Source organism: Hylobates moloch, unplaced genomic scaffold (assembly GCF_009828535.3).
Source record: "Hylobates moloch isolate HMO894 unplaced genomic scaffold, HMol_V3 SCAFFOLD_2, whole genome shotgun sequence".
NCBI classification, from domain to species: Eukaryota; Metazoa; Chordata; class Mammalia; order Primates; family Hylobatidae; genus Hylobates; species Hylobates moloch.
The window spans coordinates 169058703-169074067 of record NW_026652277.1 but is presented as its reverse complement, the minus strand read 5'-3'; the positions used below and the strand labels follow the sequence as shown (position 1 = coordinate 169074067).

General features: G+C 40.1%; 1 protein-coding gene across 4 annotated transcripts in view; it reads left to right on the top strand.

Moving 5' to 3' along the window:
• Positions 1–15365, top strand: part of AGPAT4 (1-acylglycerol-3-phosphate O-acyltransferase 4) — a 193619-nt gene that overhangs the window by 101153 nt on the left and 77101 nt on the right. The window lies entirely within an intron of this gene.

The window sequence follows — 15365 nt, the reverse complement described above, 5'->3', positions numbered from 1 at the left end:
CTTGTAACTTTATAAGGCGATCGGGTGTGGTCTTCACGGTGCAGTGGGTACTTCCAGGAGGTAAACAAGACAAGCCATTGGGGTATAGAAAAAACAAACCTGAGAGCTTCTGTTTATGTTCCTTTTATCTCATCTCATGTCATACCATCATATTATATCATATTATAGATGTCCGGATAGGACATTTTATATATTTTTTAAGTTATATAAAATACAAATTTTACATGTATAAAAGTTTTATATGCTAATGATGCATATTTAATTTTTTTTTTAAGGAATCAAAAACATTGGAAGACCACTGCCTTATCCTATGGGTTTTGGTTTCGCCATACTGGAGATAGAATTTAAATAGCACATTTAAAGTAAGGGGGAAATAGGTTTTATGAAAACAAGCTCTAAAGCAAGGGAATCCTAATGGCAAAAGGTATTTTTGTATTTTTCTCTATTTCAGGTTATCTTGGGCCCAGATGGGATCTGAGGCATTGTCAAACATTTCGAGACGTCCCTTCTCTGGTCCTATTCTGGTTCTCCTGAAAGGAGGGAAAATATTAGATCAAAAGTATTCTCCAATTCCACAGTCTGTTCGGAAGGAAAAATCCTAGAAATGCTTTGATAGATACAGTGTTTCATCATACCGTTTGGTAGATACAGTGTTTCATCATACCATTTGGTAGATACAGTGTTTCATCATACTGTTTGGTAGATACAGTGTTTCATCATACCGTTTGGTAGATACAGTGTTTCATCGTACCGTTTGGTAGATACAGTGTTTCATCGTACCGTTTGGTAGATACAGTGTTTCATCATACCCTTTGGTAGATACAGTGTTTTATCATACTGTGGGGTAGATACACTGTTTGGTAGATACAGTGTTTTTTCACCTCTGCCACCTCAGAATATATGGTTACATGATATGGAAAGTGTTGAGGAGAGCAGTTATTTTCTAGCATCCTTATGGCTCCCTTTCTAGCTTTCATGTGGCTGTTTTTGGGTAGATTTGATGTGTACATACTGTGCTAGGGCTGTGGAGCAGAGGATCCTGCCCTGGTGTTATGGTAACACGGGCTTGGAGCCTGGAGTCTTGGCTTCTGAACAGTGGCCTAACCACCTTGGTGACTCGGTCAACTTACCTGGGCTTGGTTTTTTTATTGTAAGATGAGGGGAATAAATTGTAAAGTGCTAGATGGACGTAAAGTGAAGGTATTCTTGCTGTGATTTCCCCACTTAGTCAGATCATCATGCCAGCAGATGGAGTCGTGCATGTTTTAAAAGGGAACCCTGGTAACTTGGTAATCTCTTCCCAGCTTCTTCTTCATTGATTTCATGTAGATAGCTTGACATTGACCTTTGTGGGAATATTTGCACCATAGAAATCGGCAGAACTGTAAATCAGGGCTTTTTTCCTTCCCACCTGCTGCCTCCCCTGCCACACAAGAGCTGGTTGTTAAACATTTTCCAGCACAACACCATTGGCACCGTCACTGTGGACGGGGGCAGAGATCTACAGTCATCCTGTGCAGGTTGCATGCCCACCCCAGGGCATGTGGTTCTCTTGCCAGAAGAACAAGGCACCAACTCATCAGACGCAGACACCGGCCATCACAGGGCATTCCGGGTGAATGCATGCGTGTTCAGTTGGTCTTTGCAGGCATCACACAGAACATGCTCTATGCTATAAGGTGAGTTGGGAGATGAGCAAGAGACCCTGTCCTTCAACCCAATCACAGTCTAGTGACGGCGAGCTCTGCATGTTATCCAAACAAGAACAAACCCAGAGCTGGTGTGCGCAGGGCCCTGCAGGAGCAGACACACCAGCTGTGCTGCCTGTGAGGCCTGTCCCAGGGCAGTGGGCTGGGCAGGCGGGGTCAGGGGAGGAGGTTTCTGGCTGGACTCCCTGATCCAATTCCAGGGCTTTGAGGATTTCTCGATATGCCATGCGCCTTCCAGCCAGTCCTTTCACCAGGGTAATTATGATGTTCATAAATTGAGATTGTTCATGTACAATTTCTACACCAGTGGCCAACTTCTTTAAATGGAAAGGTACAGATTACATATACCTATGTCTCCAACTAGAGCTGAACATGATTAGTGAGAGAAAACGTAGGCATAACGCCGATGCCTTCATACTGGGTTACCATGCACCTGATGGACTCCCCCACAGACACACAGGGAGAAGCATCTCTTTTGGGCTTGGATATCGCCTGCAACGTTGTGACAGGCTGTTAACACAGGTCTCCACCACAGCCTCTCCCAATGCGTCTTCCATCTGACACACCATAAGGCTTTTTAAAGCACGCTCATGAGATGCCCTTTGATTCAACTTGGTGGACATCTATTGAGCACCTTCTGTTACCATGTACCAGGCATTGATGGGAGCCCAGTTCTGACCCGAGGCTAGGTTTTCCAGCTCAGCATCTCCCTGGCTCCCAAGGGGATGACCGAGTTCTCCGGTGTTCCCCTGTCCTTTCGCGTCCCCACGCCTGTGCTCACTCTGCCCCTCCTCTGGCTTGCCTTCTCCACTGTCCGCTCATCTTTCATTGCTGAAACGCTGAGTCAGGCCCTAATGATAAAACACCTACACGGAAATTGTGACAAGGACAGGAAAGCCTGAAGGTGAAGAACACGTGTAACATGAGAACGGCATCAGCAGGTGGGCAAAGGTGACTCAAAGCCACGTGTGAGGGGAAAGTCAGATTAAGACAGAAGCTGGGATCACTAGGTGGTGATACAGTTTGGCTGTGTCCCCACCGAAATCTTAACTTAAATTGTGTCTCCCAGAATTCCCACGTGTTGTGGGAGGGACCTAAGAGGAGGTAATTGAATCATGGGGGCCAGTCTTTCTCGTGCTAGTCTCGTGATAGTAAGTCTCACAAGATCTGAGGGGTTTATCAGGGGTTTCCGCTTTTGCTTCTTTCTCATTTTCTCTTGCTGTCGCTACCTAAGAAGAGCCTTTCGCCTCCCACCATGATTCTGAGAACTCCCCAGCCATGTGGAACTCTAAGTCCAATTAAACCTTGTAAACCTTTTTTTGTTTCCAGTTTTGGGTATGTCTTTATCAGCAGTGTGAAAACGGACTAATACACTGGGGAAAATCATCGGAATTAAGAGAGTGCTGGGGTGGGGCCCGGGGTGTCAGGGTTGATGATGCCCCAACATTTTGGCTTTCACAGTGGAGCACAGGGAGGAAGTTGGGAAAGAATGAGGAAAGAACGATTGCCCGGAGGCGTTTCACTGTCCTGAGGAGAGTGAGCCTGAAGATTGAAGAAGGCAGCTGCAGAGGGTGTCTGCCGTCCTGGACAAGAGACGCACTTGTTGCAGACATTTGCTTGAGGACAGAAGAGCCTGGGGCTGCTGTTGCCTCTTCTGTTTCATGGCTTTACTCTGAGAGCCCTGAAAGCACTGACCCTTTGCTTCAGTCATGCATTGAGTTATTCCCACCCAGCTCCAACGTGGGTTCAGAACTCTTTTTGAAACAGAGACATCTCCAACTTGTATTTGTGTCTAAGAGTGTTAGTCTCCTTTGTCGGACTATGAAGAAGCCTTGTCAAGGCAGGAGGGAAGCGTGCTCTTGGCAGCCTCGCAAATCTGCCTTTAGCTGAATGGTATTTTTTGTTTGTTTTCTTTAATCCTCGTCAACTGGACATGGAGCAGTTGAGAGAGGCAAGTATGTGTGAGCCTGGACAGCTTTCCAGCTCTGGGGGCAGAGGAGGGTTGATAGCCCTTCATGGCGGGGTGCACGCGAAAAGTCTTGCTTGCAGACATAGATGAACTTGACTATGTCTACTCCACTCAATTTGGTATATAGTTTGAAAGGTAATGCTGTATTAAGAATAAAATAATGGGTATATCTACCTAAAAAGGAGAAATTATAATGGGTTAGTGGCTGGTAGGACTTTTAGAGTTTGAGCTGTCAACAGGAAACTTGGATCTTGTGTTTTTGTGTTTTCTGGTTTTTTTTTTTTTTTTTTTTTTTTTTTTTTTAAGGTAAGGGAGGTTATTCTACTGTGTGGTCCAAGCAGGTATACCCCTCAGCTATTGCAAGGATCTCAGTGTTTCAGGCATGTGCTAGGCCTCAGAATATAAAGACTAGAATGTTTTAGGTTCAAAAAGAGCTTCTTACGCATTTAAAATATGGGTTTTGCCTGTAATATGTGCCAGACGGACAGACCTGAGAACCACACTCATGCTGAAGGACCAAGATATCTGAACCTGATTACCAAGCGTGAGATCAGGGTGAGTCACTGTCAGTCTGTGTTTGCTGGGTATATGCGTATGTTTCGTAAATCCAAGACTATGGGAAATGGCAGAGAAGGAATGAGCCATGGCCTCAAAAACCTTGAGATTCAGCACAAATATGTCCGCTGGGATGTGTAAACATTTTCAACCCACAGATACGGGGAAGCTTAATTCTACAGAAACATTTGCTAACTAGGCAACGGATTACAACACATGCAGTGTATGAGTTATGGAAGAGTAGGATCATAAGTTAAATAGGGTCATTAATGTAGCTTGCCAAATTGTGAAGACTCTTGTAATAGTATTAAAATTGTACTCAAGCCTATAGAAATGTGAAGCATCTAGACAGTCTCTATGGGGTATTTAAATAAGTATTTAAAATGTCACATAAAAAACATAGCTGCTAGTCTTACCAAAGAAAAAACTGTTAGTATGAAGCTGGATATGGTCTGATTTTTTGAAACTGCAGATGGGCCTGTTGCCTTTATCTTAGTCTTATCTAAGGAAGGCCAGCAGAACAGGTTTGGAGGTCAACGTAGATAGTTTTGAAATACAGTCACGTGCCCCATAATGACTTTTCAGGCAGTAGACCACATTTACAGTGGTGTCTGCTAAGACTGTAGTATGGTATTTTTGCTGTATCTTTTCTATGTTTATTTTATTATTTATTTATTTTGAGATGGAGTCTTCCTCTGTCGCCCAGGGTAGAGTGCAGTGGCACGATCTCGTCTCACTGCAATCTTTGCCTCCTGGGTTCAAGCGATTCTCCTGCCTCAGCCTCCCGAGTAGCTGGGACTACAGGTGTGTGCCACCATGCCCAGCTAATTTTTTTGTATCTTTTAGTAGAGACAGGGTTTCACCATGTTGGCCAGGCTGGTCTCGAACTCCTGACCTCAAGTAATCTGCCTGCCTTGGCCTCCCAAAGGGCTGGGATTACAGGCATAAGGCACCACACCCAGCCCTATGTTTAGATACACAAATACTTACCATTGTGTTACAGTGGCCTACAGTATTCAGTACAGTCACATACTGTACAGGTGAGCAGCCTAGGAGCAACAGGCTTCTGAAACCCCAAAAATTTGAGACAGGCTTCAGTAAATTTAGAAAGTTTATTTTGCCAAGGTTGAGGATGCATGCCTGTGACACAGCCTCAGGAGGTCCTGAGAACATGCGCCCAGGTGGTCAAAGCACAGCTTGGTTTGATACATTTTAGGGAGACACGAGACATCAATCAACAGATGTAACATGAACATTGGTTTGGTCTGGAAAGGCAGGACAACTCAAAGGAAGGAGAGGGCTTCCAAGTCACAGGTAGGTGAGAGACAAATGGTAGCATTCTTTTCAGTTTCTGATGAGCCTCTCCAAAGGAGGCAGTAAGATATGCATTTATCTCATATGTAACATGAACATTGGTTTGGTCTGGAAAGGCAGGACAACTCAAAGGAAGGAGAGGGCTTCCAGGTCACAGGTAGGTGAGAGACAAATGGTAGCATTCTTTTGAGTTTCTGATGAGCCTCTCCAAAGGAGGCAGTAAAATATGCATTTATCTCAGTGAGCAGAGGGATGCCTTTGAATAGAATGGGTGGCAGGTTTGCCCCAAGCAGTTCCCAGCTTGAATTTTCCCTTTAAGTGATTTTGGGGGCCTAAGATATTTTCCTTTCACATTCCTCAACACCCCCGCCCCACTTTAAAAAATTTTTTTGGAGAAAGCATTTTAGAAGAAAATGAGTCTCTGTTCCCAGGTTTTGTCTGATCTTTCATGGCTAGGATGGCTTATTCCTAGACAGCTAGTATCTGAGTTATTAGGAAAGCTCATTCTGATAAGGTTGTTCTATGAAGAGAAAATAGAGGAAGGAAGACAAACAACAACAAGCGAAAGAACAATCCTGGAAAAATCAATATAGGCCACATTACTCTGAAGCCCATACATCAGTCGGCAGGTATGAAAGTGGCTTATGTATGTAAATAGATTGTTGTTATTTTCTTTTGAAGTTTAAGTTGTCTGGCTTCGGTTCACAGGGCTTTACAAAAGCACAGCTTAGTTTTCAGTGACTCCAAATTAGGAAAAATTGGGAAAAAAAGGAAGGAACAAAAAATTGAAAACATTATTTTGAATACTTGTAGCCCAGAAAACTTAGAATTCAGTCCAAACTGTAGAAAATATTAAAAATTGAAAAACATTAGATAAGACTAGAGTCTAACAACAGGTGTACTATAGTTTTGAAACATAATTATTCTCTCTTCAGTTTCCCATTTTTACTAAAGACAAATCATGGTAGGACTGGTTTGCTTTATTATACTTGGCCTAATTATTTGTATACAGTGCAGCAAGAATAATTATTTTTACAAAGGCTTTTAAATTGGCTTTGATGGAACCGTGTTCCATAGGAGGAATCTCAGATAAGACTTTTTTAAAGCCGAGCCCAGCCATGGATGTGTGCCATCAAATACCTATGAGTTGGGTGATCTGCTCCTCTTGAGGTTCCAAGATAAACTTGAGGCTCCTGGACCTGTCAGAAAGTGACACTGTTTACCTACCACAGGTCAGGAACCCTGTGCAGGGGCTGTGTAGACAAAGGTTTGAGGCCAGTTTTTTCCAAGGGGTTGTTATTGGCTTCATAAGTCAAGTTTGATTCCTTAAAGGAAAGCACACCATTCCAGTCAAAGTCTTGGTAAAATAAACAGTTTCTCTGATTGTGGCCTGTTACAAGTGAAAATTGATTCTTACTGCACTTATGCAAATATCTGTATTGTCATAAGTTAGTTGTCAGAAACCTGCATTTCAGAACACCTGTTAGAGTTCTATAGCTGATTGTAAAACCGCCTTCTAAGGAGGACCAAAACAAGCAATTGTCCATGGATGACAAAACGTTTTAGGGTAGCCATAGTGAAAGACATAATTGACAAGGAAATTTTTTACCTTGTGGCACACAACAATTTAACATAAAAATTATAATTATCACTGATAATGTACATTAAGTCATATTGGAATTACAGGAGTTTACCCTGATTTTGGAACACATACCAGTAACATATTTATACAAATACAACCTAAAGAAAACCAAACACCATTTCATATTTGACAGTGTTCCCTGTATAATTTTTATACCAAATAAGCCAAATTATGTCACTTTTGGACTTTAGGGAATCTAATGTCTTAAAGTATTAATTAGGTAAGAAAAAGACATAATTTATAATTTGATTTTGGAAAGTTTGTCAAATGTCAAAGGTTTAATACTCTTGATATCATAAAATAGGGTCATTTATTTTACCAAAGTGATAACTCAAGGATTTCAAAAAAGGCAAACATCTTCATTCTTTGAGAGAGGAGGCTTAATGTTCCAAACAGTAAGCCCTAATAAAAATAGCACAAAGTCAATTAAATTTGTTTTTCAAAATTTTGTAAACAATCTATAAAATTTTAATCTTGACCATAAGATACAGCTTCCATAAGCCTTTTATAACCTTTATAACATTTATTGAAGAGTCAGTTAATGCTTCAAGAAAACTTTGTTAATTTGACACGGGGGCCCATATGCTAGTCTTACATCAGTGTGCCCTTCAACATTAATGATTAATTTATAGAGAAACTGAACTTATTTTTTCTTTCAAAATCGACCTTTACAATCTCATGCACCCACCTCTTCCACGACAGTCTCTGGGCCTTGAGTTGAAATGGCTTTAATTTCTGGCCCTGTGTCTCAGGAATGTAGTTTATTTTGATTGGCATCTTCTACGGGACCCGAAGATGGGGCTTTAATTGCTGTCAGTGTTTAAAATTTAGTAGGATTTGGTGTCATTTTTAGACCCAGGACTCAAAGCCCTGTAACTCAGTGTCACAAATACTTTAAAAGTGCATACAGAGAGATACGCGGATATAATAACCTTAATTAAAAAAAATTAATCCCAGTTTTTTCCTAAGTAAACCAAACTTAATATGACAACTTGATCATATAAAAGTTGTTTTTTGTTTTTTTTTTTTGATAAATCCTCTTTTTGTGACTCACACAGACTGTTCACGACCTGCTTGGACTTTCTAGTTTGTCCTGAACATCCCTCTTTCTTAAATAACCAGTCATTTTACTCTAGGACTAAATTTACCATACAAGATTTTTTCCTCATATGAAATTATTTCTCTTTAAGCTTTCTTGCCAAAGAAACCTCTTTATTTTTATAACTTTCTTTACATCTCTTTTATTTTCTTGTTCCTTTTACCTTGTTTTATACATGACTTTTAAATAAGCTTTGAATTAGACAAAAATTGTTCATCTTTTTTAAAAGGACACACTTTGTTTTTAGAGAGAATGTTTTCCTACAGATATATTTTTATTGGCAAATACCCAAATAGTGAAATATCTATTATTTAATATAACATTAGATTCTAAATTATGATGAGTTTGTCTACAAGTATTTATCCTATAACACTTACCTAAGTATTTTATTTGTTTACCTAGATTATTTATGGAAAATGTGATAGTCATCATTTAAAGTTATGGTACCACTGTTGGAAAATTATAACTGAGACAGTGAAAAAGACTTGACCTAACTGACTCCATCTTGCTTTTTACCTCCAAGCTGTCCTTGCTCATTCCTGGGCATAGGCTGAATTAACTTTTGGAGGAACTTAATTTATAGTTTAGTTTTGAAACAAAGATGATAACAAATTGTACTGCCTGTGGGCTAGACTGCCTAAAGCCACAAGATTAGAAGTTATGGTAATCTTACTAAATTTGAGATGTAGCTATTTTTATTTAACCAATATTAATGTTTTATTTATTAAAGATTACACAAGAAAAGATCATTCTGACTTGGGTTGGGTTTATAGTTTTGTAACCCCTATGCCAAAATTTTGACACCTTATAGTATTTGGCAGGGATAAGAATGAAATTGCTTGATTAATAAATGCAAACAAAAATATATGCTGGCAATTTTTAAGACATTTCTAATACTACTTTACCAATAATTTTAAAGCTAGCCTATTTATTTAAATATATTACTTAAGTTACATAAACTTGAAAAAGCATTTGACTAGTCTCTTTTTCCTGATAAAGTATTTTATTCAAGTGCTTTAATTTTCTTAAACTAATTAATTGGAGCTCTTTATATATTTTCAGTAGTGAAACATTGTGTACGCAACACATAAATACATTGACATATTAGGCATGCCGATAGAAGTACATCTTACAGATTCACAAAAACCTTTTTTGTTTTATCCTATCTTAGGCTTTCAGATTCTTGATAACCTATTTCACAATCCTAGGCAGTTGTCAGCTAAATAGCCTTAAATTTGCATATTAAAGGAAACAACTAAGGTGAAAATCAGATAGCAAAATTTACATTATAAAGTACACAGAGAAAAAGTCTGGTGGTACTAGAGGGAAATTAAAGATGGATGCCAAATCAAACATAAAATTACAGAAATCTGTCATAGGATTGTATAAGGAGACCAGTTTTATTTAGATAGGGACTTCCTATCTTTTAACTGGATCTCTGAGCTCTGGGCAAAACCCACACTGAATCCTGGGTCTTCAAAAAGGGAGAATTATTATGAGGTTAGATGCTTTTTTTTTTTTAAACAAAGACATTCCTAAGTGTCTAAACCATACTCTTCCTTAAAAATCCAAGAGTAACCTCTGTTGCAACTATTTTAGTCAAAACAAAACAAAACAAAACACAGGGGTCTTGGCTATCTGTGTCCCTGGGGTGTGAACATGCCAGTGCCCCGTTTCACCTCCTGACATTTCTGTTCTTAATCACATCCTGCCTGGTCTCTGACCAATCCTCTATTTATGCCTTGATTGACTTCATTCATTTATTCAACAAACATTGGTTCACCTGCTTAAGGTACATACTGTTCCAAAAGCTGGACAGACAAATGAGGACCCATTCCCTGCTCTTTGGGGGCTTATATCTCCGTGGGAAAATCCAAGTCTTCTCCTCTCTGACCCTGGAGGAGCCCATTAGGGTCTGACATGGAGTCTTGCTATGAACATGCTATGAACATGCTCAGTTCAGGTCTCTCCTGGTCTGTGCTTTCAGAGTCCCCCTGTTCTACTGGTCCCAACTCCTCATTATGCCCAAGGCTGTGTAACAGAGTATCAAAATCAGCGACAAAGGGAACAGAAAAGTTCCCTTCTCTTTCTGCCTTTGTTAGAACTATCAGTGTATTTTACAGCTAAATTTGCAAAAAATTTTCTAGCAGCTTGGCAAGGCTTTCCTTAGAGAGGAGTGGTACCGAAGCCCTTTTATCAAACCCCATGGCACGTACAGTGTCACAGCTGTTGGTGAAATTGATAGGTGCCCATGGATTAATTCAAGCCCAGTAGAGAAGAAAGCAACCGTCACCTCCGGGCAAGCCTTTGGGAGTCCTGATTGTGGCTTTCTGCTCAGCTCTTCTCCAGAGGGTGCTGGAGTGGGGGAACTCATGTCACTCATCAGAGTTCCACTTTGATGAGGAATGCCTTGTTCTAGCACCAAAGTGATGTCTGCCCACTTATCACCAGGTTTCAAGCTGATTTATGGGCAACCCAACTTCTTTCATTTGGTTTACACTTTTGTTTCCTTGAAAGCCAGCCTTTCCTGTTTGATGTGCGTTTTTTCCCCGGTAATTAACGCAAGGTCATGATTACCGTTTTGGGGACTCTTTCTGGTGTGGGTTTGCTCGTGTTCCCCAATGGTAGTTCTGGTTACATTGTTTCACTTGATTATTAATGATTTTTTTTCCTGTTAGTCAGCTGTGCATTTCATCCTGGCCTTCGGCTTGAATTGTTACAAATTATGAATTGATAGACTTCAAATCAAATTTTATTGTGCCTTATGTAAATATTTGGGAAATAAATTTTTATTTAAATAAATCAGCACCAAATAGTTTTCTTTTGAACACATAGACTTCTTTTGCAGTTCGTTTTTCTTAATTGTTTTTTCTGTTGCTGTGAATCTTGAAGATCTAAGTGATGAATGATAGTTACCTTTTTTTAACCAAGTTGTTCATTGCAAGTATTTTTTTGTTATTGTTGTTTTAAGTGAATTCAAATTTGACCTAAGGAGATAGCGGTTATCGTATGCTTTATTGGGTTTTGTCTTAAACTTTGTGAACATTATGGAAAAAAAAATCCTTAAACCTGCAGATGTTGGGGGTGGGTGTGTGCATGTGCATTTGTATACGTAAGTGTGTACATGAGTTTCATTGATCTGTTAAGAACAAGAAGCCTTCAAGGTGGGAACAAAAGGGAGATCTTGCCAAAGCCAGAAAGATGACAAATGTACAAGAGCACATTGTTAGGGTAGTTCCACAGAGGGCACATCTGGAGAGAGTCTCTGAATACTGAAGCTTACTTTTAGTAACACAGTGCTTGTCTTGGTAGCTAACGTTCGTATAAAAAAGGAGACTGAAATGTAAAATATATACTTGATTTTCAGAAAATCTGTTTTTCTGACAGTTCGGTTTTTTCTTATTAGAATTGGAATTCAGCCTAGCCTTGTTTTGAACAAGACTAACAGGATTGTGAGGTGGGGGAAATATTAATAATAAAGCCTGGGAAAGGGTTATTACCATCTCTCTCAGCTCTCATTGTTCTACCTCTCATAAGAATATCCAAGATAAAGGTCTTCAAGGCATGCCTTGAATGATCTGCATCCATCTTGCTAAGCCTTGAGCTCCTACTCAAGCTTCAGGCTGGGGCCACACTCCTGTCCCCACCCACTCAACCTGCTGCTCAGAATCCCTCTCTCCCCTGCAACTCCTCCTCCTTCCCTTTCCCCAACACTGGGTCACTGAATCTTGCTCTCAGTGAATTCATCTTCCTTGCCCCATATCCAACCTCCACTCCATCCCCATTTCCCCTCTACTATTCTACCTTTCCTTCTATTATCAAAGGAATATCGCTTTCTAACATACTAATTCATTTACTTTTTATGGCGGTGGTTTACTGTCATCTCTCTGCGCCTCCACAGGTCCCCATTCACTGGAAGTGGAGCTTGTTGGAGGGATCTCTGTCTAGGGCTCCAACTGTAGAGAGCAGTGCTTTGTACCTTGCAGGTTTCAATATTTGTTGAATATTTCAATATTTGTTGAAAGCATAAATTCCTTGCACTATACTTGTTTTATCTTCTTACTAAATGTGTTCACCCAGCTTTATAGCATCTTCACAGTGTGGGTCAGTCTACTGCATGGTAATTGGTACCCAAAAAAGCCTGGAGACAGATCACATAACCCAGGAGTTTTGTTTTCTCACGGATCCTGTCTTTGTGTGAGGCAGGGCACTGGTACTCACTGGAGAGAAGATGGATACAAAAAGAGCATTTAGGAGCGAGAGGAGCTCTTATGTCTTCAACGACTGATTTCATTACTACTTTTAAGCAGTTAAAGACATTTAGCAATTTTACTTCTGGGGGATTTCTGGAATCACTAATTGATTGTCCACACTTCTTTGCAAAAGAGAGATAACACTGTCTACAGAGATTTGGTAGAAACATAAGACTCTTAAATTCATATCTGCATTGGAAAAAGTCCCTAGCCAGTAGCTTTATACTTTCAAGGAAACCAGGAAGTCCTTGGAATATTCCATTAGATAACTGAAACGACTATTTTTTGGCCTATTTTCTCCGTTGTCCAGATGGGCTGATTTCTATTGTTCTGCCTGTGAGTTCACTGGTTCTCTCCTCTGTCTCCTTCAATCTTCTGCTGAGCTCATCCACTGAGTGTCTTATTTTGACTAATTACTTTTTCCGCGTGGTTCTTTTTTTGAAAATCTTTTTAGTTTGTGAAGACTTTTTTTTTATTTGTTTCAAGTTTGTTTATAATCGCTTATTGAAAGAGTTTTATGATGGCCATTTAAAAATTCTTCTGAAATATCTTCCATGTCTGTGTCATCCCAGGGTTGGCGTGTGTCAATTGTCTTTTTCTCTGTCAAGTTGTGATTTTCTTGGTCCTTGGCATGTCAAGTGATTTTTCAATTGTATCTTGGACATTTGGGGAATTATGTTATTAGACTGTTATGTTGTTAGGATCAGTCGTGCCAGAGAATCGTGATGTGTTTTGACTCTGAGCAAAACGACGTTGCTGTGCTTCCCAAACGTCCCTTCCAGCACAGAGTGTCCGCAGATCGACACTCAGACTCCTCTGCCCAGTCCCCAGTGGTGAGGCCGAGGCTGGCTTCCTTCCTGGTTTCTGTCCAGTGCCTTTTCATCAACAGCGTCATGTCGTTGTTCATACCCGGTTTATTGTAAAAAAATTGCTGATCATTCTAATTTAGAGGTGACTCTTTTTTCTTAACCACAGTTGAAATTATTCTTATAGCTGACTCTATAATCATTACAAAGTAGCACAATGGAGAAAAGGGAATAATAGCTTCACTGAAAATATGTGTTTCACTCTGGGGAAAAAGCTCCTGCCTCTTTGATCAGCCCCATCGTGGTCTGTATCCTCTCTGCTTGGCACTGTTGTACTCATATTCTGTGAATTTGGGGAACATTTTTTTTAACAGCTGCTGATGACAAACAACCGTACATCAATTTTGACTGACATTTTGTTTGCCTTTTAAGATTTAATTAACATTTGTAAAATTTGGGAGAGTTAAACTTCATCATGAGATAATAAGAATCCAGTGCTGTTTCTAAATAATTGTCTTCAGCTGAAGGATAAATATAGCTGGAAAAGGAGAATTTTGGAGGGGGTACTAAGTAGTAACTGAAGTATTTACCTTTAAGGTTGGAGCTGGTGATAAAATTGGTTATGTGCGTATTAAGTTGGAGACATGCATCACTATTAAATCCAATAAAATAATAAGGCACTGGTTCAGTTTGAAAGAAATTTTGAGAATGCAATGATTGAAAATGTATTCAGGCCAACTTAGAGATCATCTCCTCAAATTTCAGACATACTCTACCTTTATCTAGAAAGACAAAATTATTAGTAAACACACAAATCCCTTTTATGTACACTTACTAGTGAGAAGTTTAAATGCATTCATCTCCAAATGCAACTGAGAAAAATTTAAGTTTTTTTAAGCACACATTCCTGAGTATGTGTTTAGTCTTGAGAAGGTAAAGTCAACTCAAGTGTCTGAAATTGTTTTTAAACATTTAACAACCTAGAATCAACATTAATCATGAGTGTCTTTGGCTTCAAGGTCACAACGATTTTTATGATTATTACTACTGTTTATTTATGTTAATGGTATGCAAGTCTTTGTGTAGCATCATAAAGAGTCCCTGATTGAATGCTTTCAATGTGAATTTAGAAGGTCAAACGAAGGGCAGGGGGAAACGAAAACCAACCAACCAACAAAAACTCTACGAGGGGTGGAGAAATGGCATATAATACTGACCTGGACAGGTAGATGGTGATAACTCAACAAGAGGACTTCAAACCAGTGGGGTCTCATAAATTCCAGACAAAGAAAACTCTCCCAGCCAGGTGCTGTGGCTCACACCTGTAATCCCAGCACCAGCCGGGCGCTGTGGCTCATGCCTCTAATCCCAGCACTTTGGGAGGTTGAGGCGGGCGGATCACTTGAGGTCAGGAGTTTGAGACCAGCCTGGTCAACATGGTGAAAACCCTGTCTCTACTAAAAATGCAAAAATTAGCTGGGCTTGGTGGCAGGCGCCTGTAATCCCAGCTTCTCGGGGGGCTGGGGCAGGAGAATCGCTTGAACCCAGGAGGTGGAGGTTGCAGTGACCTGAGATCATGCCATTGCACTCCAACCTGAGCAATAAGAGTGAAACTCTGTCTCAAAAAAAAAAAAAAAGAAAAGAAAAAGAAAAAGAACATTCTCCCACAAAATTCCAAGCACTTTTATTGATTCATTATTCATTTAACGAACACTTGTTGAGCATGTGTTACATACTAAGCATTATGCTGGGTGCTGGCTTTATAGCAATGAGTTAGACACAGCCCTAGGCCCTAGAAGACTTACAATCCGACAACCTAATGGGAGAGAGAGACTATAACAGATGATGATAATGCAGGATATATTCCAGTTACTAAATGCTCAGGAACAAATGACCCCATCACTTACAGGCTTAAAATAGCCATTTCATTGTGCCCATGGATTCTTTGGGTCAGGATTCTGAATAGAGCCCAATGGGAACAGCTAGGCTGTGCTCCCGGATGCCTGGTTCCCAGTGGG